Raw genomic sequence first — 25,122 nt, 5'->3', positions numbered from 1 at the left:
TAATCTCTAGGAGACAGAATGCGTCTCCTTCCTGAGCGGTATGACGGCTGCGTGGTCCCATGGTATTTATACTTGCGTACTATTGTTTGTACAGATTAACGTGCTACCTTCAGGCGTTTGGAAATTGCTCCCAAGGATGAACCAGACTTGTGGAGGTCTACCATTGTTTTTCTGAGGTGTTGGCTGATTTCTTTTGATTTTCCCATGATGTCAAGCAAAGCAGTACTGAGTTTGAAGGTAGGGCTTGATATACATCCACAGGTACACCTCCAATTGACTCAAATTATGTCAATTAGCCTATCAGAAGGTTCTAAAGCCATGACATAATTTTCTGGAATTTTCCAAGCTGTTTAAAGGCACAGTCAACTTAGTGTATGTAAACTTCTGACCTACTGGAATTGTGATACAGTGAACTATAAGTGAAATAATCTGTCTGTAAACAATTGTTGGAAAAATTACTTGTGTCATGAACAAAGTAGATGTCCTAACCGACTTGCCAAAACTATAGTTTGTTAAAAAGAAATTTGTGGAGTGGTTGAAAAACAAGTTTTAATGACTCCAACCTAAGTGTATGTAAACCTCCGACTTAAACTGTATCTTCTCCATGGCTCCTCCTCTTCCCTATGTCCTGAAACTGTCTCCTAGACTTCCTGAGGGATGAGAATGTCTGGAGCAGATACCAGCAGAGAACTGCATCCCTGGGTCTGTGACGTGACGTGAGCATTGTTTTCCAGGGGAAAAGGAATATGTTGTTTTTCCTTCGGAGTGTCCGGGTGTGCATGGGGACTACAGAGTGTCTGGGTGTGGAATGAACTCCAGCTACAGTATTGGCAGAAAGAAAGCAAAGGGATTGGATGATGGATGGAAAAGCCATACCTGTGTAAAGCCTTGATATCAGATGCTCTTGAGCTCAGAAGTGTGTGTGTGTGTACTCATGCGATATCAGATACCCTTGTGCTTAAATTTACTCCCACACTCCTCGTCAAGAGCGGAGAGAGAAGGAACAAAGGGGAATAGAGAATGTTCTGGCATTTTGGTGGCTGGTAAAGCCAATGAAAGAGGGCTGATATCCTCTGTTCTCCTTCTGTTGTCCTATCCTCTGTCAAGCCCCTGAGACATAGTAGCACAGGCTGCTAGGGCAGGGGTCGGCAACAGGCGGCCTGCGAGACTGTAAAATCACCAGGAATATGTTCCCAGGAATCTGTTCCCAGGAATCTGTTCAAGTATTCCCACTGCTAAAAGAAGAGACTTATGTCTCAATGTAATCAAGGTATGAAATTATTGTTCTTTTCAAATACCATCTCTTTTTGGGCTTAGTTGTGGTCAATTTGCAGTGTACAAATTATTATAATTATGTTCTGGCCCCCCGACCATCCACTCCGACAACAATCGGCCCACAGATTAAACTGGGTACGCTAGTGCACGTGTCAAACTCATTCCACGGAGGGCCGAGTGTCTGCGGGTTTTCGCTCCACACTTGTACTTGACTGATGAATCAAGGTCACTAATTAGTAAAGAACTCCCCTCACCTGGTTGTCTACAGTAGGTCTTAATTGAAAGAAAAAAACAAAAACCCGCAGACACTCAGCCCTCCGTGGAATGAGTTTGACACCTAGAGTCTCTATGGCCCCTGTCTGGACCTCTATCTGTCTCCAACCAACACTGTAACAAGACACGCTCACATTCACTCAGATGTGATGGTCTGTGTTCAAATCCTCCTGAAGATATTTATAAAGTATATGGGATGAACAAAGATATCCCTCAATAACCTGATAGTGCTAATTTCATTCGTCCTGAGTTGGATATCAGACAGTCCCACCCTCTTCAACACTTTCTCAATCTCTCGCAAACATTCTCTTAGAGGATAACCTTCCCCCCTCTCCCCAAATACTGGCAGCTTGTTAATATGCGCCCAGGAACTCTTCTTTGATTGGCTGAGCTCACTTCCTGTAATTATAAGGGCGGAAGTCGGGGTGAGGGGTCACAGCTTGCTAAGCTTAGCCCTGCGGACAGACCTAGATTCAGACCCATGACTACCCTGTGTGTGTGTGTGTGTGTGTCTATAGGGGAGTCAGTAGGTTTAGGTTTTTTGTTTTTAACTCAAAGGTAAAAGGGAATAGGAGTAACCTGCAGATCCCAGGAATCTGTCAAACATTATTATATTATATTATCTCACTTGTCAAACACAGACCCTGCAGTCTTCCATAATCACAGACCGATGTGCTTCTTCAACATCTAGTAGGTTATTCATTGATCACATGGGAGATGACAATCATTCACAGTGACAGACCAAATGTTTCATTCAACAGATACGTGACAGGTGCATTGTAGTCACCTCTCCTCCCAATATCAATGTGTCTCATTTCAAGATCCTGATTATTATCAGACTACCCGTGTGGCCTGTTTCACACAGTCGTTTTCACACTGCAGACGAATGCCTTTACACAACTAGCATAACAAGACCTCCCAAGACCACCACGTGGGTAAGTTACACAGTAAGACACACACACTCCGACGCCAGAAACACACAGACCCCAACACTCACAACGCTCCCAGCCTCAGTCTGTGGTAGGCCACAAAAACAGAGGCCTGCCAACCGCCCTCCAGCCTCCCTCCACATCCCTGTAGGCTAATGGTGTGTGTGTGTGTGTTTCTGTGTGTGGTGCTGCTGCCAGTCCAGGGTGGTAGTGAGATCACTGTGTGGTTCATTGTAGCCCACACACTCTTACACTCAACACTCACTCACTCAGGCCTCCATCAATGATCCTCTCTGTATTGAATAGGACTGCATGCTGTGTCTCAAATGGCACCCTATTCCCTATATAGTGCACTACTTTTGACCAGATCCCTATGGGCCCTGGTCAAAAGTACTGCGCTACATAGGGAATAAGGTCGCATTTTGGACACAACTTCAGTCTCCAAGATGAAGATTAGTATAAAATATAAGGCTGTGCATGGATGGTTGCTCTTGGGGTTCTGGCCTGGCCTAACTTCAGGAGCTGGAGGCCAGTGATGTTAGTTATGTTTTTGGTGGTCCACTGCAGTGGCCGTGGGGCTGTTGACTTGAGACCTCATCGACTGCTGTTTTGTGGCATGGGGTCAAGGGTAATATTTGATGGACTGAAACCCCATTTAAAGACAAAGTCATGCCACAATGCTTTGTTCTGTTCTCCAGTCTATCATAGAACTCCAATGGACCAAAGAGAGAGACACATATTTATACACACACGCACACTGTGTGACAAAACAGTACAGTTGGCCAATCTATTGTACTGAACCCAGGTCCACTCTGTCTTAGTGTGTGAGTATACTACAGTATATCTTCCTACTGAGCATAAAATACAATCTCCCCCAGGCTCTGAGAGGTCTGTACATACTGTGCATCTTCTGCAACTCCGCTAATGGGGATCCTAATAAATCATAATAATGAGCAGTATCAATTCAGGACTCTGCCAGAGGTTGTATTTCAACATCACACAGAGTTCATTAAGAGACACTTTCAATGAGATAGCTAGCAAGGGGTGTAAGGTCATACTGGGACTATATTAATAGACAGTAAACAAGACCACAGATTCACCAAAAACACTCAATACCCCTCTAGTCATGATTGTTAACATTTCGCGTATCATCAAGAGGAAGCATTATAAAGCATCATTTTCTATTATTGCTCTCATAATATTGAAAATCAGAGTTGATCAAAATTCTTACGGTATTGTGAAAGTTGCCTTTTGCAAATGTATCCAAATATGAAGTTATTACATTAGGCTATTTGATTGATCCGTTTGAGAAACAAAGTTTAATACGTTTATCATAGTTGTACGTTTTTGAGCATTTGGAGATTTATTGTGTGGTGATAATTGATAATTGCTGATAAGCATCAACGCCAGCTCCTGAAATCTCGGAACCAGAGCAGAGGAAGCAGGCGAATCAGAGTCGGTTGGTGATGGAGCAAATTAGCATCCCCTGAACTATCACCGCCGACAAAACCTGTGCATCATGACTGAATTACATGAATCGCAAACTAAACACAATATCACCACTTTTACATTCCGACAGAAATAAGGATGCAAGCTCGCGACCACAACAATTGACGCGAGCTAAAACTTTGCGCTTGCTATGAAAACACCTGGTTTTCTAAACAAACTTACCTTTTCCTCGCGTAAAATGTAGAATAGCAGGATTTCGATATGATGGTTGCGTCACAATTTTATTGAGAATTTCGTCTATGCTTCTTTGTTTTTCTACGTTTGTGTTGTGTCGGACTTCTGACTTTTCCAAGTGAACGGCCTCTACATAATATTAGCTGCGTTTTCGCCGCCCGGTATAGGGCTCCCACCTCCGACGTCTTGGAGAAGTACAGTTTGGGCCTCCGCTGCTCCAAGTGTCCCTACCGTTTCATTTTATCTACAGATGGAATTCTTTATTGCATAATATACAACCACTTGACATTTTCCCCTATAACTTTTTTTCAGTCATTGTTTATTCAAAAGGTACATTCTAGTCTGCACTGTTGTAGTTCATCTAGTTGAGGTGATTGGGAAAATCATTGCATGTAAATAAGCTGGCATCATTAATTTGAGGCAAGACAGGACACTTGAGAGAAATGTTGTCTCCCCTGTCTCCATGGCGACTGTGTACTTTTCCCGCTTAGGTGAGTGTGTGAGTGCCTGTCTGTATGGCCTCTTCTGAGGCTGAACAATATTGTTTTAGTGGTGTATCATGTCTGTGTAGCAAAGAAAGGTTAGTTTATAGAACACCAATCCTAATATAAATTGGCATAAAATCTGTACAAACGTTTTGAGCTTCATCATCACGCAGTAGGCTTCATATGGGGTATTAATGGACTCAACCAGTCATATTTAGAGGTTTTGATCAGGCATCTCTTAAGTGACACTATGACAAACAATGATAAACCATAAACATAAAACCACAAACACACACATGATTGAATCCTTATTACTTTCAAATACTTTATATTTTACAAATAGAAGATCAATACACTTGAATTAATGTACTGTATTTCCCAATAAAATTGTATTGATCCCAAAGGTCTAATACAAATCATTTTCAATAACACTGAAATTGTAGAGATGTAGAGAACATTTTGTCTGTAGCTTGGATGAGTAACATCATGGCAAATACGATTGGTAACAGAATGAATTACGTCAATAAACACCACATAGACAAGCATTCATCAGTGGCAGCAAAAGCAAAATGGTGTCTAAGTTTAGGTTCAAAATTAGTGGAAATTGAATCCATTAAAAATTCCATTAAAAATATCAATACAACAATAAACTCAGAAAACCCCTACTGCTAATAAAATAACAGCTGTCTGTCCTGACCGATTGACTTTGTCAGTAAACCACTCTGTGCAACTGCCCCTAGAAAGCTGAAAATACAGTACATCACTCCAGCCCCAATAAATATACTACCAGGATAAATACAGATCTGTCTACAGACCCAACCACACCAGCAGAGAGACAGAGAGACAGAGAGAGAGAGAGAGAGAGAGAGAGAGAGCGAGAGAGAGAGAGAGAAGGAGGAGAGAGAGAATGGGAGAGAGAATAAAAAGGGGTTGGGGTGTCTAGTTGTTCTCAATTACACACTATTTTTCAATAAGGTGATCATTTATTTTAATCTGTCCACTGATTAATGTTCATTTTATAAGGTCCCCATTATATACTAAAATCAGACTTTAATTAGATTTTAACTACATACATTCTAAGGGATCATATGTGTGGATTTTCATTTATGAAATAAATTAATGTTGAGGGCTTCAAGAAATGTCATGATGAGCCAGATATGCCCCCGGGCCACTACTTGAGTATCACTACCTTATGTGTTCACCTAACTACAGTATATTATTGTACTGTATGTAAAGAACATTTCAATCAGATTTAATAAAAAATCATACCTCCCTTCAAGTCAACATACTTTCTCCCATCATGCACTTTGTCTGACTTCAACAAATCTTCAAATAACTAATACATCTAAATCGGTAGAAAAGACACTAGGTACTTTTTCATACCTTCATTTGAGCAAAATATTTTCCCCTTATATGGCACAAGCGGTGAATGGTAAACTACACACACACACACACACACACACACACACACACACACACACACACACACACACACACACACACACACATCCATCAGAGAAGATGAAATAAAGCTTAAATCCCCATTACCAAACATCTCTGTTAATAAAAGTCATAATCAGATAAATCTTTTAAAACTACCAAAAATATCAACAACTCTGTTCTTCACTCCTGGGGGCAGGTCAGATCTTGACTGTGTTGGCGTGTTTCTTGCACAGAGCCTTGTCCTTTTTAGAGAAGAAGGCTTGGCCCTCCAAACTGGTGTTGCAGACCTACAAAAAGACAGACAGTCAGTGCTAAAACCCTTCCATTTTATATACTCTACTCCTCTCTCTCTCCATGCCTCCTTCACTCGCTCCATGGGAGACTGACTTACTGCACACACGAAGCAGGTATCATGCCAGGTGAATCCCAACGCCTCCAGAAACTTGTCACCTGCCTCAATGGGAAAGTCGCAACCATGGCAACTGGTACCAAAGAGTTGGTAGTAGTCTGAATGGGAGAGAGTCAGTATAATGTTACTTTCATGACTCGATTCATTTCACAGTGCTGTTCATTCCCAAAGACCTTGCTTGCTGTGAACTCTCACCTCTTTCGCAGTATGGCATCCCGTCCTCCAGGTGGAAGGTGTTGTTTCTGATTGGCTGCTGGCAGGACGCACACAGGAAGCAGTACACATGCCATGTCTGCTTCAGGGCATTGATGACTTCCTGTAAAAAAAAATATAAGGGATTATAGGGAATTCTATTACTGTCATAATGTCATAATTTGATTTCAATATGTGTATGTACATTAGAAGAGGAAGATAAGATAGTTGAGCACTAGCCAAGATACTATACAGTCTCCTAAAGTATGTCACTCACCCCCAGGACCTTCTGCTGGCAGCTGGTGCAGGTAGGGGCGAAGAACTTCTCATAGCAGTGAGCACAGTACACTGTTCCCCTCTCCTCCACGAAGCCATACTCCACCAGAGACGTGTGGCAGTGGGAACAGTTAAACTCCTCAGGGTGCCACGACATGCCCATGGCCACCAGGAAAGGTCCTCTGTGAAAGATAGGAAGTGGTCAGAGGTCAGGATAACAAGACAAAAAGACAGATTACGTTTTTTTTTGTAAAACTTCAGATGCATTTGAGAGGGACTAAACTAATCAGAAGTAAACCCTTATGCTGTGTCCAAAATTCCAATATAGTGCACGACTTTTGACCATAAGTCAACACATGGTTTCCCATACTGACTGTTGGTACTGACCTGATGACCTTGTCACAGTGGCCACACATGGGGGTGCGTATTCCCGCTGCGATGTGTTCGGCCCGCTGTACCAGGGAGTCCTGGTCCTTGGGGTGCGCCTGGGGGGCGGGGCGGTCAGAAACTTTGGGTACTGGTGCAGTGTTGCTGACCCGCTCAAAAGAGGGCGCAGCTCCACCCTTAGAGAAACCTAAAGCGACAGAAAATACACCACGGGCCAGTTGTTTCAATCACACCATACAGAGATAAACAAAAACTCACATCCATTTGAGCTATATAAAAAAACATTCACAAACTGCTGTGTCATGTAATCAAAGCACTAACAACATACTGCAAACAGGCAGAGCAGTACAAACATCCTGATCATTCAATGATCAATAAAATTATAGCTGTTTTTACACGGCTGTGTGCATTGCAAGCTAACCCTAAAGAAACCTTAGCTTAGGTGTGGGTGGGCAGGTGTGATCAGGTGTGATCAGGTATGAATGACTATGCTGCTCACTGACAGAATGTTTCAAATCTAGCTGTGACCTCTCTGTCTTTAACATGGGCCAGCTGTGTCGGGCAGATCCACTCCACACCGCCCAAACAAAGGATCAATCTTCCCCACAGAGACATTCAGGCGGAGATCAAAGATGTCTGCTCTCAGAAGGGGATGGGGTGAGGGGTGGATGGGGACAGAGACTCTATTGAAAAGGAGAACCCAATCAAAGAGTGGTGGACTGGGGGGTCAGAGAGCAAGTGCCCCCTCGATTTCCTCGTAACGGAGAGCAAACGAGCTGAATAAACATGACTGGGGACTGGCAGAGAAGTGAGAATAGCAGAGAGGAGAGGACATCCATGGGAAAGACAGAGAGAGAGAGAGAGAGAGAGAGAGAGAGAGAGAGAGAGAGAGAGAGAGATGGAAAGAAAGAGATGGGGGAGCCAGAGAGAGTGAGAGACAGAGAGAGAGAGAGAGAGAGAGAGAGACAGAGAGATATGGGGGAGCCAGGGTGAGAGAGAGAGAGAGAGAGAGAGAGAGAGAGAGACGGTGGAGCCAGGGAGAGAGAGAGAGAGAGGAAGGAAGGAAGGAAGGAGGGAGGGAGGAGAGCATAAACTGTATATGACATTGTCACTGTGTGTTGGCTCTATGCTCTAACTAACCACTGAAGAGGCTTTGGGCAGGCTGTACGGGAACACTGGAGATCTGTATCTCTGTTTCACTTGAACCACAGCAGGGCTGCCAAACCCCTGGTCCAGGTCCATCAAACTACTACTTCAACCACATCTGGTTAAATTTGTATTTTAAATGTCCTGTTGAGTGACCGTTTAGAGGCAGCTGTGGCTAACCCAGTCCCAGGGCTTAGGGGACATGTTCTTGGATGACACAATGACAGGAGGGCATGGTGGCAGAGAGGAAGGGAGCAATGGAGGGAGGTGAGGGAGGCTGGATAGATGAGTTGTTAAGACAACACTGTTATCTCTGTCTGATAAACATCTGGGAGATGTATCCGCTGCTGTCATCAATGTTGCCTGGCTTTTACACGGATGGCTGACAGAGTGTATAGTTCTCTCTCTCGTTCTCTCTCTCTCACACGAACAGTTACACATACACACACACACACACACACACACACACACACACCACAACACCTGTATACAACCTAATACCAATCATGTCCTGCCCAGTGGAGGCTGCTGAGGGGAGAGAGGCTCATAATAATGTCCGGAACGGAGTAAATGGAATGGCATCAAACCCATGGAAACCATGTGTTTGATGTATTTGATACCTTTCCACCTATTCCGCTCCAGTCATTAGCACAAGCCCGTTCTCCCCAATTAAGGTGCCACCAGCCGCCTGTGGTCCTGCCTGCTGCTATGAAAATTGCCATGAAAAACATTACATATTTAGCACTAGCAGGGGGAATGGTAGAATCACACAAAACATACCATGCATCTGGCCTGGTTCCACACGGTCAGTATGAGGTATGTGTTTGTGAAAACAAAGTCAAGTAAACGTACATCTGATAAATACTCTATCTAACAGAGAGGTATCTGTGGTCTCTCATACACCCCCTTTCAGCAACTCTCACTTAAGAGGTCCCCAGGGAGGCAGTAGGTAAGCATAGGACCTGTCTCGCCTCACACAGCTCTGTAAAGGCCATATACTGTATATTCATATTATGTATGAGAACATACTGCAGTAGTAATCTTAGTAATGATGACTCCCAATGACTCCTACAGAGAAAGCTACAGTTTTCACAGACCTTGAATCTCCTCTGTTTAAAGAGCAGAAAATCTCATTTTCACTCAGGAATTTTCACTCAGGAATCGTGGAAAAAGAGGCTATAATTTGAGCTCATTAGCTGAATACAGCTTGTTTTATAGAGCTTGTATGTTGCTCTAATAAAAGCACTGATTCAATGGTCAGGGTTTACAGTAACAGCGCGAGCCTGCCCCCTGCAGGTCAAGAGAAACCGCTACAGTGGCTTGCGAAAGTATTCACCGCCCTTGGCATTTTTCCTATTTTGCTGCCTTACAACCTGGAATTAAAATGTATTTTTTGGAGGTTTGTATCATTTGATTTACACAACATGCCTACCACTTTGAAGATGCAAAATATATTTTTTTTGTGAAACAAACAAGAAATAACACAAAAAAAACAGAACTTGAACGTGCATAACTATTCACCCCCTCAAAGTCAATACTTTGTAGAGCCACCTTTTGCAGCAATTACAGCTGCAAGTATCTTGGGGTATGTCTCTATAAGCTTGGTACATCTAGACACTGGGATTTTTGCCCATTCTTCAAGGCAAAACTGCTCCACCTCCATCAAATTGGATGGGTTCCGCTGGTGTACAGCAATCTTTAAGTCATAGCACAGATTCTCAATTGGATTGAGGTCTGGGCTTTGACCAGGCCATTCCAAGACATTTAAATGTTTCCCCTTAAACCACTCGAGTGTTGCTTTAGCAGTATGCTTAGGGTCATTGTCCTGCTGGAAGTTGAACCTCCGTCCCAGTCTCAAATCTCTGGAAGACTGAAACAGGTTTCCCTCAAGAATTTCCCTGTATTTAGCTCCATCCATCATTCCTTCAATTCTGACCAGTTTCCCAGTCCCTGCCGATGAAAAACATCCCCACAGCATGATGCTGCCACCACGCTTCACTGTGGGGATGGTGTTCTCGGGGTGATGAGAGGTGTTGGGTTTGCGCCAGACATAGCGTTTTCCTTGATGGCCAAAAAGCTCAAATTTTGTCTCATCTGACCAGAGTACCTTCTTCAATATGTTTGGGGAGTCTCCCACATGGCTTTACGCAAACACCAAACGTGTTTGCTTATTTTTTTCTTTAAGCAATGGCTTTTTTCTGGCCACTCTTCCGTAAAGCCCAGCTCAGTGGAGTGTACGGCTTAAAGTGGTCCTATGGACAGATACTCCAATCTCCGCTGTGGAGCTTTGCAGCTCCTTCAGGGTTATCTTTGGTCTCTTTGTTGCCTCTCTGATTAATGCCATCCTTGCCTGGTCCGTGAGTTTTGGTGGGCGGCCCTCTCTTGGCAGGTTTGTTGTGGTGCCATATTCTTTCCATTTTTAAATAATGGAATTAATGGTGCTCCGTGGGATGTTCAAAGTTTCAGATATTTATTTATAACCCAACCTTGATCTGTATTTCTCCACAACTTTGTCCCTGACCTGTTTGGAGAGCTCCTTGGTCTTCATGGTGCCGCTTGCTTGGTGGTGCCCCTTGCTTAGTGGTGTTGCAGACTCTGGGGCCTTTCAGAACAGGTGTATATATACTGAGATCATGTGACAGATCATGTGACACAGATTGCACACAGGTGGACTTTATTTAACTAATTATGTGACTTCTGAAGGTAATTGGTTGCACCAGATCTTATTTAGGGGCTTCATAGCAAAGGGGGTGAATACATATGCACACACCACTTTTCCGTTATTTATTTTTTAGAATTTTTTGAAACAAGTTTTTTTTTTCATTTCACTTCACCAATTTTGACTATTTTGTGTATGTCCATTACATGAAATCCAAATAAAAATCCAATTAAATTACAGGTTGAAATTCAACAAAATAGGAAAAACGCCAAGGGGGATCAATAGTTTTGCAAGGCACTGTACATGAAGTAACAGTTATTGAGTACTGTTGCTTGTCTGAGTCTATGCAGCCATGGCATTTAAAGCCAGTGCCGAGGGTTAATAAATCTACTAGATGACCTCACATTTCAGTCATATATATAAACCTTCTTCTCCTAAATAAATGTTTGTGTAAAGGGCAGAGCTCTCAACTTAGAAAAATAAAGATATATATTAGCATTTCTGACTCGTCCATGTTCAACAAAGGCTGTAGTACACCTCAGCTTCAAGCGAAGATCTAGTTTTATCTTAGCATTAGGACACACACAATAACAGAAACATCATCAGAATGTGTAAACGCAGCCAGGCGAGTGAACATAACCACAGAATCCTCTGGAGAGGCAGTCAGAAGAATACCATAGTGTTAGTGTCATGGTGTTACAGTACCTGCTGGACCTCCAGCTGGCCAGGAGGGTTTGACCTGGGCAGAGGGGGTCTTGAAGGTGGGTGGGGGGACACTGTTGCCATTCTTGGGGGCTCCTGGGACTTTGGTCATGGTCTTCACTGACGTTGTGACGTGGCCAGTGGGAGGGGCATCCTCAACAACTTTACTGGAGAACAGAAAAGTACTGCTTATAGGTCATTGTTCATGGACACACATGCATACATGAACGCCCATGAACGCACACACACACACACACACACACACGTTTGTTTTACTATCCTTGTGGGGACCAAACAATTGATTTCCCTAACCCCGAACCCTAACCATTAACCAGTGGAGGCTGCTCAGGGGAGGATGGCTCACAATAATGGCTGGAACAGAGTAAATGGAATTGCATCAAACACATGGAAACCATGTGTTTGATTTATTTGATACCATTCCACCTATTCCACACCAGCCATTACCATCAGCCCGTCCTCCCCAATTAAGGTGCACCAACCTCCTGTGCCGTTAACCTAATCCTAACCTTAACCCTGAACTTAACCCTAACCTTATGTCATGAGAATTTCGATCTCTAATTCAACCTAAGCTTGAATCATTACCAGAGGTTGTAAGGCTCTGGTTTTAATCATAAATGATTCAAGGTCCACAACCAGCAAGAATTATCTGTATTTTTATTCATGGAGAGCTCTGGCGCCAAAACCCATACCCTCCTGTTTGATACCCCTTGACACACAAAGGCACTTTGCTCCGCCCACCTTTAGGAGGCTTTTTGCAACCCGTTTTCTCAGTCCCCTTCACCCTGGAATGTTTAGTCCCGCCCCCCTCTGTTAGTGGGTTGCCACTACATTATAACTAACACCGTTCACACATTTATACTGTATTTGGGGTGAAATCCTTTAGTCATTATTCTTAAAATACAAATTAATCTAACACCTTAACCTTAACCCAAAACCCTAACCCTAATTCTAACTCTAACCCTAATTGTGATCCTAACCCTAAACCTAACCTTGTCCTTGTGGGGACCTGCGAAATGACCCCACTTGTCTGAATTTTCCTTGTTTTACTATACTTCTGGTCCCCACAAGGATAGTAAAACCAAAAAACCTTCACACACACACACACACACACACACACACACACACACACACACACACACACACACACATAAATACACACATACACACACTCAGACACTCCATCATACTTCAGAAATGTTTTTCCTTTATAATATTCAAGGTTCCCAGGTTCTGGTAGGGTTGGTGTTGTTTATTCAGGACTATTCACATCACCAGGCTGTGCCAACTGAGGCCTGTCAGTCTCTCCCTCAGGCCCAGTCCATGTTTGTTATGGCAACCTCAGCAATGGTTATAGTAGAGTATGAGTTGAATCCAGGACTCAGAACACCTCTCATCTGTTAGAATGTCATTCCATCACAACACGCCTCCCCACTAAAAACGATACAGACTTCACTTCATTATTTTCAGCAATAGTAAAACTCCCACATTCTGCATCCTCTGAGTCCACCACTCCTACCCCCAATATAAAATATGTGGTTATCTTCCTGTTCAAGTGCATGTTTATTTGAAACAATGTGCAGACCATGCCCCAAAAATACCAAAATAGTTGTTGGAAATACAAGTGCATTGGAAGAGCTGTTTTGAAGACAATAAAACCCTGGGCTCATTTTGATAGGCATGACTGAGTCACATCCAGCCCAGGCACTAACCATTACAATCAATTAGCAGGAAGCTCAGAGACACACTCAACCAATCAGGTCAATTAAGAGGAGAGCTGATTGGATAAAAAGCTGTGTCTGATGAAAAGCATGGCCAGTATATCCAATAAGGATACATGATACATCCCAGTGCCCAGATGGCAAATCAATAAGAAAACAGAAACACAATTAGAGTTGGCACGGTCTCTATCTCTCTGAAATATTGTATGCAGTGGAGCTGCTCATAACAACACAATTGTGTTGTTCTTTCAGACTCTGCAATGTTGTTCTCCATGACATTGACGGTTCTATAAATAATGCCTGAGCCACTATGGTTAGGTCTGTACTAGTGGTTGTGGTCAGCCTATCAAGGTATGGACCGAGCACGCTCAGTATGGGCACACTGTATCAAAAAGGTAGCTGGTTCAAATCCCAGGTGAGAAAGACTTGCCCTTAGGCAAATAACCTGACTTGAGTCTGACTTGATTTGCTCCATGTCATATTGAGTTGTGTGAATGTACAATTGGTCAGCTACGCTGTACTTTAAATATGTCTTGATGATACTGCTCTCTACTGGTGATAAGCATCCATTGCTATAGACCAAGCATTTTTTAGCAGATGCTCTTAATCCAGAGTGATTTACAGTAGTGGGAATCGAACCCACAACCCTGGCGTTGCAAGCGCCATGCTCTACCAACTCAGCACCTACTGCACAGTCAAGTGTTTAGATACTGTACTTCATAGTAGTAGAAGAAACAGAAGAGGAAGCTCAAGGGAAAGGGAGAAGGGGACAGGAAATAAAGAATAGCTGAGAAAAGGATAAACTTTATTGATATATAAACAGTTACAATCCTCAAGCAAAACGGATATGGTTAGTGTATAAAATTAAACAAAATGAAGATTAAAATACAAAGGTACACACACAAATGATCAGAATGAAGTTGGAGGATAGTGAAGTCGGAAAATAAGTAGAAACAAAAGAATAAACACCAAAAATATAAGTTAAACTACTTATAATGTATATCGTTCAACCAAATTAAATCAAAGTATATTACAGATACAATCCATGATAATATGCAGATTTAATCTAAACCTGCTTCTCATGCGGTATTCAAGATACACTCAGTGGCCCGTTTATTAGGTACACCCATCTAGTACTGGGTCGGACCCCTCTTTGCCTCCAGAACAGCCTGTATTCTTCGGTGCATGAAAACGTTGCTCAATTTGGTTTAAGGGACCTAACATGTGCCAGGAAAACATTCCCCACACTAGTACACCACCGCCACCAGCCTGTACCATACACACCCGGCAGGATGGGGCCATGGATTCATGCTGTGTATGCCAAATCCTGACTCTGCCATCAGCATGACGCAACAGGAACCGGGATTCGTCAGACCAGGCAATGTTTTTCCACTCCTCAATTGTCCAGTGTTAGCTGATAGGAGTGGAACCCGGTGTGATCATCTGCTGCAATAGCCCATCGGTTTCAAGGACGGACGAGTTGAGCATTCCGAGATGCTGTTCTGCACACCACTGTTGTACTGCGCCTTTATTTGTCTGTTTGTGGCACGCCTGATAGCTTGCACGATTCTTGCCATTCTCCTTCGATGTCGCTCATCAACGAGCTGTTTTCGCCCACAGAACTGCCGCTGACTGGATGTTTTTTGTTTGTCGCACTACTCTCAGTAAACCCTAAACACTGTCGAGCATGAAATGCACCTGGCACCAACGATCATACCACGCTCAAAGTCGCTTAGGTCATTCGTTTTGCCCATTCTAACGTTCAATCGAACAGTAATTGAATGCCTCAATGCCTGTCTGCTTGCTTTATATAGCAAGCCATGGCCACATGGCTCACTGTCTGTAGGAGCGAACCATTTATGTGAACGGGTAGCTAATAAACTGGCCACTGTGTGTATGTACTAAGGCAAGGTAAACTAAGGGAGAGTATTTAACAAAAAGACACACTCACTCTCACACTCCCCTAACACACCAGCAGGCTCACTGTACACACACACACAGTAACCTACTAACTAATTCCTGTAACTACTCAAAGGGATGTGGTATGGGACAAGGCACAGGTGGTGAGGTATAATGTGAAATCTCAGGATTGCTATAATGTGAGATCTGAGACTGTCTTTCTAGTCAACTACAGGCTGATTGAAATGAATAAAACACAGGCAGATAGAGGTAACTGTTATCTACAGTCTACTGCACGTGGAGTGTGCGTGCTGAAACACTGTGGTGCCAATCTCTCAGCTTGTTGTACTGTTGTCCCACAACCTCTGGGTCCGGTTTGTTCACCCTAACACACCCAAAGACACAGGACAGAAGGGGAGATGGAGGGAAGGAAGGAGGAAGAAAGGAGAGGACACAGGAGAGCAGACAGGAAGAAAGGAAAGAAATACATTGTTAAGAAAAAGACATAGACAAGAAATGTTGAGGGAAAAACAGGACAGTGGTTTCATACCTCCTGATAGGAGAGCTCTGTCTTTGGAAGGATGCTGTCTGTAAACCACATCTCTCTAAGAAGGAGAGATTGGAAGTATCCTCCTGGCAGGCCCTGATTACCCACAATCCCACTTAATTACCCACAATCCCTCTTCGTGACATGCTGATTGGCCGGGGCTTTGGTTGGGAGAGCAGCAGGGTGCATTTACTGCAGATGAAGATGAATAGGGGCAGAAAACAGACCTGAGAACCCCCAGAACCCCCAGCTCTAAAGGGCTCAAAGGGTTGCCCAGCCCAGCTAACCCTGCCTGAGCTGTTTCCACTAGGGTTTCCTCTGATGTGGCTTCCTGTAATGAAGCCTTAAACTAAGCGTGATACTGAGCGTCTCATGGATAAGGAAGTATGGGCTAAACACGGAATCCCAATAATGAGAAGCTCCTGTGACATGTAGGATGAGACATGGAGTGCCAGAAAGCTCTGATCAACCCAACATAGTAACAGTAACAACAACAGTATCAGCCTCACACACCAGGAAACTACCCTCAGATCACATCGGATCAGACTGACATACCACCAACTACTCACTTCTTTCCAGTGCTGTTCTCCTGGGCTTGAGCTGTGAACAGAAGAGAAAAGAAACTCATGAACATAAAAGAAGAGATTGTCAAATGTGCGTGTAGACTTGTGAGTCTTATAATAGAAAATAACTGATGGGGTGACAAGACAAAAAGAGAGTAGTTATACTGCTTTTTAAATGCTAATTCTAATCAAGCAGATATTGACAAAAATATACCTATATAAAAAAAGGTTGCCCAACGGTGCACCTCAAATAGCACTACCCCAGGTGAGTGCTGGTTGATTGAGCCCAGTATCACATGGCAGAGATATAGCCCTGCCAGCTGAACTCAGTCCAGGTTGGAGCTACATCCCTCTCTCCACATCTACTGGGCAGCTGTACAAACCTTGCCTGACGACACATCCTGAATTTCATTCCCGCTGCTCTATTGATTGCTCCATACATCAGTCTGAACCTGCCATCTTAGAAGTCGTTTGTGAGGATGTAAAAAATTAAGTGATTCATGATTCGTGTAAGCCAGCTCTGGCCCAACCCATCAGTTTCTGGGATCAATCAGAACAGTCAGAATGTGTTTGCATTCTCAAAGGATCAGGGAGAAAAGCAAATCCAAACTCATCGTGGAGAAGAAACGTTAGTGGGTGTGGCATTTGGCAGGAGCGATGTAGATGGGTAGCCACGCAAGTACAAACCACTCTCCAGCACTCATTTGCATAACACAACAGCCTTGCACATATTAAACATTGTATAAGTAACCTCAGCCTCTGTGTGGAGCAGAGAATGACTTCTAATGCATTGCTCCTTGTCAGTTTGTATCAGCAGAGCAGGTCTAACACACACAGGGCTGGGGTGATGACAGAGAGATGGATGCTGAGGCCCAGAGACAGAGCTGCGCCAGGGGGACCAGAACACAGAGACAGAGCTGCGCCAGGGGGACCAGAACACAGAGACAGAGCTGCACCAGGGGGACCAGAACACAGAGACAGAGCTGCGCCAGGGGGACCAGAACACAGAGACAGAGCTGTGCCAGGGGGACCAGAACACAGAGACAGAGCTGCACCAGGGGGACCAGAACACAGAGACAGAGCTGCGCCAGGGGGACCAGAACACAGAGACAGAGCTGCGCCAGGGGGACCAGAACACAGAGACAGAGCTGTGCCAGTGGGACCAGAACACAGTGACAGAGCTGTGCCAGGGGGACCAGAACACAGAGACAGAGCTGTGCCAGGGGGACCAGAACACAGAGACAGAGCTGTGCCTGGGGGACCAGAATACAGAGACAGAGCTGTGCCTGGGGGACCAGAACACAGAGACAGAGCTGTGCCTGGGGGACCAGAATACAGAAACAGAGCTGTGCCAGGGGGACCAGAACACAGAGACAGAGCTGTGCCAGGGGGACCAGAACACAGAGACAGAGCTGTGCCAGGGGGACCAGAATACAGAGACAGAGCTGTGCCAGGGGGACCAGAACACAGAGACAGAGCTGTGCCAGGGGGACCAGAACACAGAGACAGAGCTGTGCCAGGGGGACCAGAACACAGAGACAGAGCTGTGCCAGGGGGACCAGAACACAGAGACAGAGCTGTGCCAGGGGGACCAGAACACAGAGACAGAGCTGTGCCAGGGGGACCAGAACACAGAGACAGAGCTGTGCCAGGGGGACCAGAACACAGAGACAGAGCTGTGCCAGGGGGACCAGAACACAGAGACAGAGCTGTGCCAGTGGGACCAGAACACAGAGACAGAGCTGTGCCAGGGGGACCAGAACACAGAGACAGAGCTGTGCCAGGGGGACCAGAACACAGAGACAGAGCTGTGCCAGGGGGACCAGAACACAGAGACAGAGCTGTGCCAGGGGGACCAGAACACAGAGACAGAGCTGTGCCAGGGGGACCAGAACACAGAGACAGAGCTGTGCCAGGGGGACCAGACAACAGAGACAGAGCTGCACTACCAGGGTGGGAAATTAACTGCAGTGGCTGGTGGATAATGAAGATAAATGACAGAAAACACTGTACCCCACCTGCTTTCACCACTGTAGCGTTGAGATTCTCTCTTCCATTTTTTTATAAATGCTCCCAAATGCCCCAAAATCTACCAGCATTTAGCTAATGGCTGGTGTTCATTTCCCACCCTGTGCACTACAGGGACTAACATGCAGCACTGTTGTAATCTATACTTCAGTCTACTTACGTAACCTTTCCCTTAGGGGAAAAAGCAAAGCCGAAACGGTCACTTCAGAGGGATATTACTGTAAGATCACAATGATCTAGTTAGGATAGATTTCTATTTCCTAGTCCCATTGTGCCAGGTTACCCAACATACAGTAACTAGGGTGTCATTATGCCTCAGGGTATTGGGGTAAGGGGGAGGGTGCCAGGGGGTACCCACCTTTCTCTGTGCCGGTGATCTGAGCCAGGATTCTGAAGGACCTGGACTGGGAGGTCCCGGTGCGAGGATGCCAGTCCTCTGTGTCCTCGATCAGACGCTTCTTACTGGCCTCACTGAGGGGCGAGGCGTGGATCAACTCTGGTTCAACTCTGTTCCTGAGACCACACACACACACACACAGAATAAGTATCATCATCATCATCATCATCATCATCATCATTACCATTCATTTACAATTATCATTACCATTTAGCAATCATAAAAATCACTCTTAATAATTACTTAATTATTCAGTAATTATTCAGATTAATGTATTACATTAATATATATATATATATATATATATATATATATATATATATATATATATAGTAGCATAACACAAGAGCAACATTTCTTCTCGTTCACACACTGGTACAGACAAATACACTCGTACTCCCAATGTATACTACAGGTATACTCAGACAAGACAAACATACACACGTTCACTAAGTGAAGTGTCCACGGCTACATTTCCCATTACTGTACCTCCTAGGGGCAGTCTTTGGGGGGACTCTGCACACAGACATTGAGAGGGTGGTAAGAAAGGAAAATATGATAAGAGAAGAAGAAGAATCAGAAACTTGAAAGATAGAATATTGTACTTCCACGGTGCTAAACCATATCTAAAGTATGAGTTTTGATGTTACAGGCTATACTTACTTAAGAATGCCCGGAGGCCCACTATCAGAAACAGCAGTTACACTAGAAATAGCAGAGCAGTTGTCAGCTGACTATCAATTCAAACTGACTGCAATGACCACCTCCGAAACCCTTATGAAGATGACATGACACACATTACATGATTCAGCCCACATACAGTACATAATGGTGTTAACTCAGACACAAACATATCATAGCATGACAATGGTTTTAGTAGTAGGGGGAAATATGCTTTATGGATTATTGATCATCTGAATAAACTGGTGATGGATTTTGGATTTTGGGGAATTGACTGAAAACGATTAAATAGTGATATTGTATGTATAATACGGTTATAAACCAAGGTGAAAGTTACCATCCCTCGCCACAAGGGGGAACCACTGAGCTGAGCTCAGGACCAGAACGGATACATTGTTTGTATTCCTGTCCTGAATTAAATCATGTTTAGACACACATCTCAAGATGTCTGTTTATTGCATTACAAGTGGATTTCTGCACTGGGGGCAAGTCAAGTGTGTCTGAGTGTTCTGCGTGTGAGCTGTGTTCTATTCGACTGTGTGTGTCAGTGAGTGTATTCTAAGTGAATGGGTCGAGAGGGGTCAGATTGTGACGGTCCTGGCTGGTAATTCATGAATGGCCTTGGGTAAACAGAGTGGCACGGTGGCAGACGGAGGGGGACAGATGCAGGGACAGGGATCAGTAGCCCTGCTGAGAGGTGACAGGTCAGCCTACAGGGCTCTGGGTTGCAGTCTGGAGCCTGGTCGTGGGTCTGGTGGGGATGCATCACAAATGGCACCCTGTTCCCTTTATAGTGCCTATAGAGCCTATGGGCTCTGGTCAAAAGTAGTGCACTATAAAGTGAATAGGGTGGCATTTGAAATGCAACCTGGGTGTAAATACAGTAGTTATCCCACATGGACCGGGCCGGGACGCCATTACACACACAGAGCATGAATGAACAGAATGAACTGGCCTCAGTGGACCACAAGGCTTATTATGGCTTATGGCTGTGTGTTATTTACAGGGTGGCTTTGCAGGTTGATTTGTGCTGTGAGATGAGTGTGTAAAGCGTCTGTCATCGTCCAAAAGGTGAACACATACGCACAGCAGTGTTCTAGAATATTAGACTGTTGGTTTTCATACTTTTTGAATTCTGAGCGCAGTTCAAACAATTTCTCCAACTGTCAACACATTCAAATGAATAGAGGACTCGTACCGGAGCCGTGTTGGTTGAGAATTGTGGGAAGGTGAGCGGAGGGCTGTGCTTCCCCGCGGATGGTGGTCTCAGAACCGCTTAGCTATGTCACAATAGGACGCTGGACTATCGCGTCTCAGCTTCTGTGGACTATGATTTACGCTTTAGACAGTAAGTATATGAGTGAGGTTTATGAGGGTTATTTATGGCAGAGAGGCGCCAGCATGCCTATTGTACTAATCTAACTGTACTGCAGTCATCATGTGCAGCAGTACAGCACTGATAATCACATCATCCCACAGTCAAAGAACTAGCAGACAGTGTGTCACTGTTACAATACTAACTTGGTCTCTTCCTCTTCCACCTCCTGCAGAAAGAGAAAAGAGAGGAGTAGAGGAAGAAGCAAAGTAAAGGAGCAGTAAAAGAGAAGAGCAGTGATTCAACTGGGTCCTAAAACCACATGATTTTAGGACCCATTCTGAGACGATGGACGAGCAGACACCCAGAGAGAAACACACACACATGCTTCTACTATACCTGGAACCTGTACAAGCAGACAGGGCAGTCCAGGGGATTTAGGTGGTCATGGCTAGATGGGATACCGTTTATGTCAAATTGTCATTCGTCAAATGTTTTTGTGCATTTTACCTAACCCTAAACTAATTATCCTAACCTGCTACGTGAATTGTCCTAACCTGCTGCATAAGGTCTAACTTGCTACAAAAAGTCTGACATAAACTGTATCCATTCTAGCCAAAACCGGTTTAGAAGGGAGGAAGGTCTAAGGTCATATAATAACTCAGAGAAGGTATTACATTATTCAGAACAGACTGAGATGATAACCAAAGTGCCTAGAGGTAAGTAGCATGAAGTCTATTATATTCAGCTGCGAAACAAAACTAATACCATTTGTATCAGTCAACTATATTGGTAGACTAGTCTAAAACACATGTTACTAGTGCACAGTGTTCTTCCTATCCTCTGGCCTGAGAACCACCCCAATAAAGAGTTGCTCCAGCCCAGAGCTGCCAGTATGCTGGGCTAATTAGAAAACAAGCGTCTGAGTCGACACAACAACAAGACGTCAGATAGACTCAGAGCCAGACTACTGGGTGTTTGGCAAAGCTATTAACTCTACTATCAATTAAAGGGAGGCAGGCTGAGTTGGGCTAGGCTGAGCTAGGCTGGGTTAGGCTGGGTTGGGCTAGGCTAGGCTGGGTTGAGCTAGGCTGGGTTGGGTTGGGCTGAGTTAGGCAAGGCTGGATTTGGGCTAGGCTGGGTTGGGCTGGGCTAGGCTGGGTTGGGCAAGGCTGGGTTAAGATGGGTTGGGCTGGGCTGGGTTAGGCTGGGTTAGGCTGGGTTGGGCTAGGCTGGGTTAGGCTGGGCTGGGCTAGGCTGGGCTAGGCTTGGTTGGGCTGGGTTAGGCTGGGCTAGGCTGGGCTGGGCTAGGCTGGGCTAGGCTATGCTAGGCTTGGCTAGGCTAGGTTGGGCTAGGCTGGGCTGGGTTAGGATGGGCTAGGTTGGGCGGTAGCAGGAGTGAGTTTAACATGTTGTCGGCTGCTGCTGCCTTTTTCTTCTGTTTCCAGTTCCCTTCAACATAATGGGACAAGATGTGCTGCTGCACTCATTGTGGCTGTTTACAGAGTTGGGGTATAGGCACCATATCCTAGTTGTTCTACCAACAGCTATGTAGACTATGTAGGAGAAACTGATGGAAGATTTACAACAAAGTATGTCCTCTCTCAGGTAGTCTGTTGTTATTACATGGTTGGTTAACTGCAAATGGACAACAGCTCCTTGAGGCCTCAAACATCATCCAGACAGACAGTGAAGTGAACCACATCTCTCTGTAGACCTGACAACAACACACAGGATTTATGGGATGTGAGACAGAAACATGTTCACTTCCCATTACAGCTTTCCTGCTGCACTACACCAGTCCAAGTGGTCATACCTAACATAGCCATGTTGTTCCTATGAGCTAAAAGGTAAATGTGGTACATGGTAATAACTTCAAGTGAACTTCGTGTACAAACCACCTACCTACCCACAGTTGATCTTCTTGGAAAGTGAAAGGAAGCAAAAGGAGAATATGAGGGGTTTGGTTAGATAAAGAAAGTAACAGGAGAGGAGAGGAGAGGAGAGGAGAGGAGAGGAGAGGAGAGGAGAGGAGAGGAGAGGAGAGAGAGGAGAGGAGAGGTTTGGTAAGAGAAGAGAAGAGGAGAAGAGAAGAGAAGAGAAGAGAAGAGAAGAGAAGAGAAGAGAAAGAAGAGAAGAGAAGAGAAGAGAAGAGAAGAGAAGAGAAGAGAAGAGAGAGAGGAGGAGAGGAGAGGAGAGGAGAGGAGAGGAGAGGAGAGGAGAGGAGAGGAGAGGAGAGGAGAGGAGAGGAGAGGAGAGGAGAGGAGAGGAGAGGAGAGGAGAGAGAGAGAGAGAGAGAGAGAAGAGAAGAGAAGAGAAGAGAAGAGAAGGAGAGAAGAGAAGAGAAGAGAAGAGAAGAGAAGAGAAAAGAGAAGAGAAGAGAAGAGAAGAGAAGAGAAAGAGAGAAGAGAAAGAAAGAAGAGAAGAGAAGAGAAGAGAAGAGAAGAGAGAAGGAGAGGAGAGAAGAGGAGAGGAGAGGAGAGGAGAGGAGAGGAGAGGAGAGGAGAGGAGAGGAGAGGAGATGAGAGGAGAGGAGATGAGAGGAGAGGAGAAGAGGTGAGGGGTTTGGTAAGAGAAAGAAAGAAATTAAGAGAAGAGGAGAGGAGAAGAGAAGAGAAGAGAAGAGGAGAAGAGGAGAGGGGAGGAGGAGAGGAGAGGAGAGGAGGTGAAAGGTGGGTTTGAGGTTAGTGCCACTCACCCATTAAACTGCTCTTTGATCTGGTCGACCACCACACCCTGGGCTTCCAACAGGCCCCGCCTCTGTCCTATGGCCACCTCACAGGCATTGGCATTGGAGTACAGGTTGATGGGTGTGTTATAGCAAGAGGACTGCGGAGCACCGGGATTGGAGGAGGAGGCTGTCACTCTGGCCGGGGAGGAGGAGGAAGAAGAGGAGGGAGTGGAGGAGGGGGTGGTGAAGGGGGAACGGCCAGAGCCGGGTCTTGGGGGTGGGGCTGAGCTGGGTGGGGCTGGGGAGCGGGAGCGGCTAGCTAATGGGAAGGGAGGCTGGGGCTGCTGGGAGGAGGGGGCAGCGGGGGTGGAAAGCAGACGATGCAGAGGGGATGGAGGCCACCTTTGGGGCGGTTAGGGAGGAAGTGACTGCACCCACATTGCTGCCCCCGCCAAAGGGGCGGGCCGTCTTGTTGTAGGCAGCGCCGGGTTGGGGGGGAGGGGCTGGTGAAGGTGGAGGGTGGGGCTGGATGGGTGATTGGCACAGGCTTAATGATCTCCAGTGGCTTGTCCTATAGGGGGGTGAGGACACATATGCACGACACTCACACACTGCAAACCACACAGCAAACTCATGCAGGGGAAATGCTCCCCAGCAGTATGGTATGTACCTCAGAGCTATCGGGCAGCACATTATTCCCTAGCGTTGAATAATGCCCATAATAGCCAATCACAATGTGGTTTAACATCGTCTCAGAAGGGCACAGTGAGCATGCTCAAACATTCTCATAATCCTTTTACATTTTTACATGGCTCTTATCCAGAGCCACTTACAGTTTTAGTGAGTGCATACATTTTTCATACTGGCCCCCGTGGGAATCGAACCCACAACCCTGGCGTGCAAGCGCCATGCTCTACCAACTGAGCTACAGGAGGCCTTTCATCCTAAATAATGAATGTGACTGTTTATATCTGATTAATTCACTGGAGTGGAGTGTACTTACCTTTGGTGCATCAGCCTTGGGAACACTGGAAGCTCTGTGAAGACAGAAAACACATAATGAGAAAACTGCACTTATTTCCTCTGTAGGAACAAGGTAAAGAAGTAAAGGCGTATGCACACCACAACAGTATATAGCCAATCCATTAAGATGTGTGTATCTATGTAAACACTAGAGTCTTCCTGACAACCATATGTCACAACAACTCTCAATGGTCCATGCAGGTATACTGGGACCGATGGATGAAGACACCATTTGTCAGGCTTGACTGGACAATAACCCTCTCCTTATGGACAGTAACTCTCTCCTCATGGAGGAGCATCTTAGAGAGATGGGAGAGGAAGAGAGAGAGAGGGAGCAGGAGATAGAACGAGAAAGGAGAGGAGCTATAGAGAGAGCAGGAGATAGAGAGGGAGGGAGGGA

General features: G+C 45.1%; 1 pseudogene across 1 annotated transcript in view; it reads right to left on the bottom strand.

Annotated features, from left to right (window-relative positions):
* Nucleotides 1-4,947: 4,947 nt before the first annotated feature.
* Nucleotides 4,948-25,122, bottom strand: part of LOC311136367 (PDZ and LIM domain protein 5-like) — a 39,750-nt pseudogene continuing 19,575 nt past the window's right edge. The window contains exons 2-11 of the transcript XR_014615440.1: nucleotides 24,703-24,780; nucleotides 23,727-24,270; nucleotides 18,994-19,148; nucleotides 16,614-16,644; nucleotides 11,863-12,026; nucleotides 7,353-7,539; nucleotides 6,967-7,147; nucleotides 6,693-6,813; nucleotides 6,480-6,595; nucleotides 4,948-6,375 (exon numbers count right to left, since the gene is read on the bottom strand). The product of XR_014615440.1 is annotated as a PDZ and LIM domain protein 5-like (transcript). The remainder of the gene's footprint in view (nucleotides 6,376-6,479; nucleotides 6,596-6,692; nucleotides 6,814-6,966; nucleotides 7,148-7,352; nucleotides 7,540-11,862; nucleotides 12,027-16,613; nucleotides 16,645-18,993; nucleotides 19,149-23,726; nucleotides 24,271-24,702; nucleotides 24,781-25,122) is intronic.

This window comes from Coregonus lavaretus (assembly GCF_964263955.1).
Source record: "Coregonus lavaretus genome assembly, chromosome: 10".
Classification (NCBI taxonomy): domain Eukaryota; kingdom Metazoa; phylum Chordata; class Actinopteri; order Salmoniformes; family Salmonidae; genus Coregonus; species Coregonus lavaretus.
This window is presented reverse-complemented; position numbering and strand designations above follow the sequence as displayed.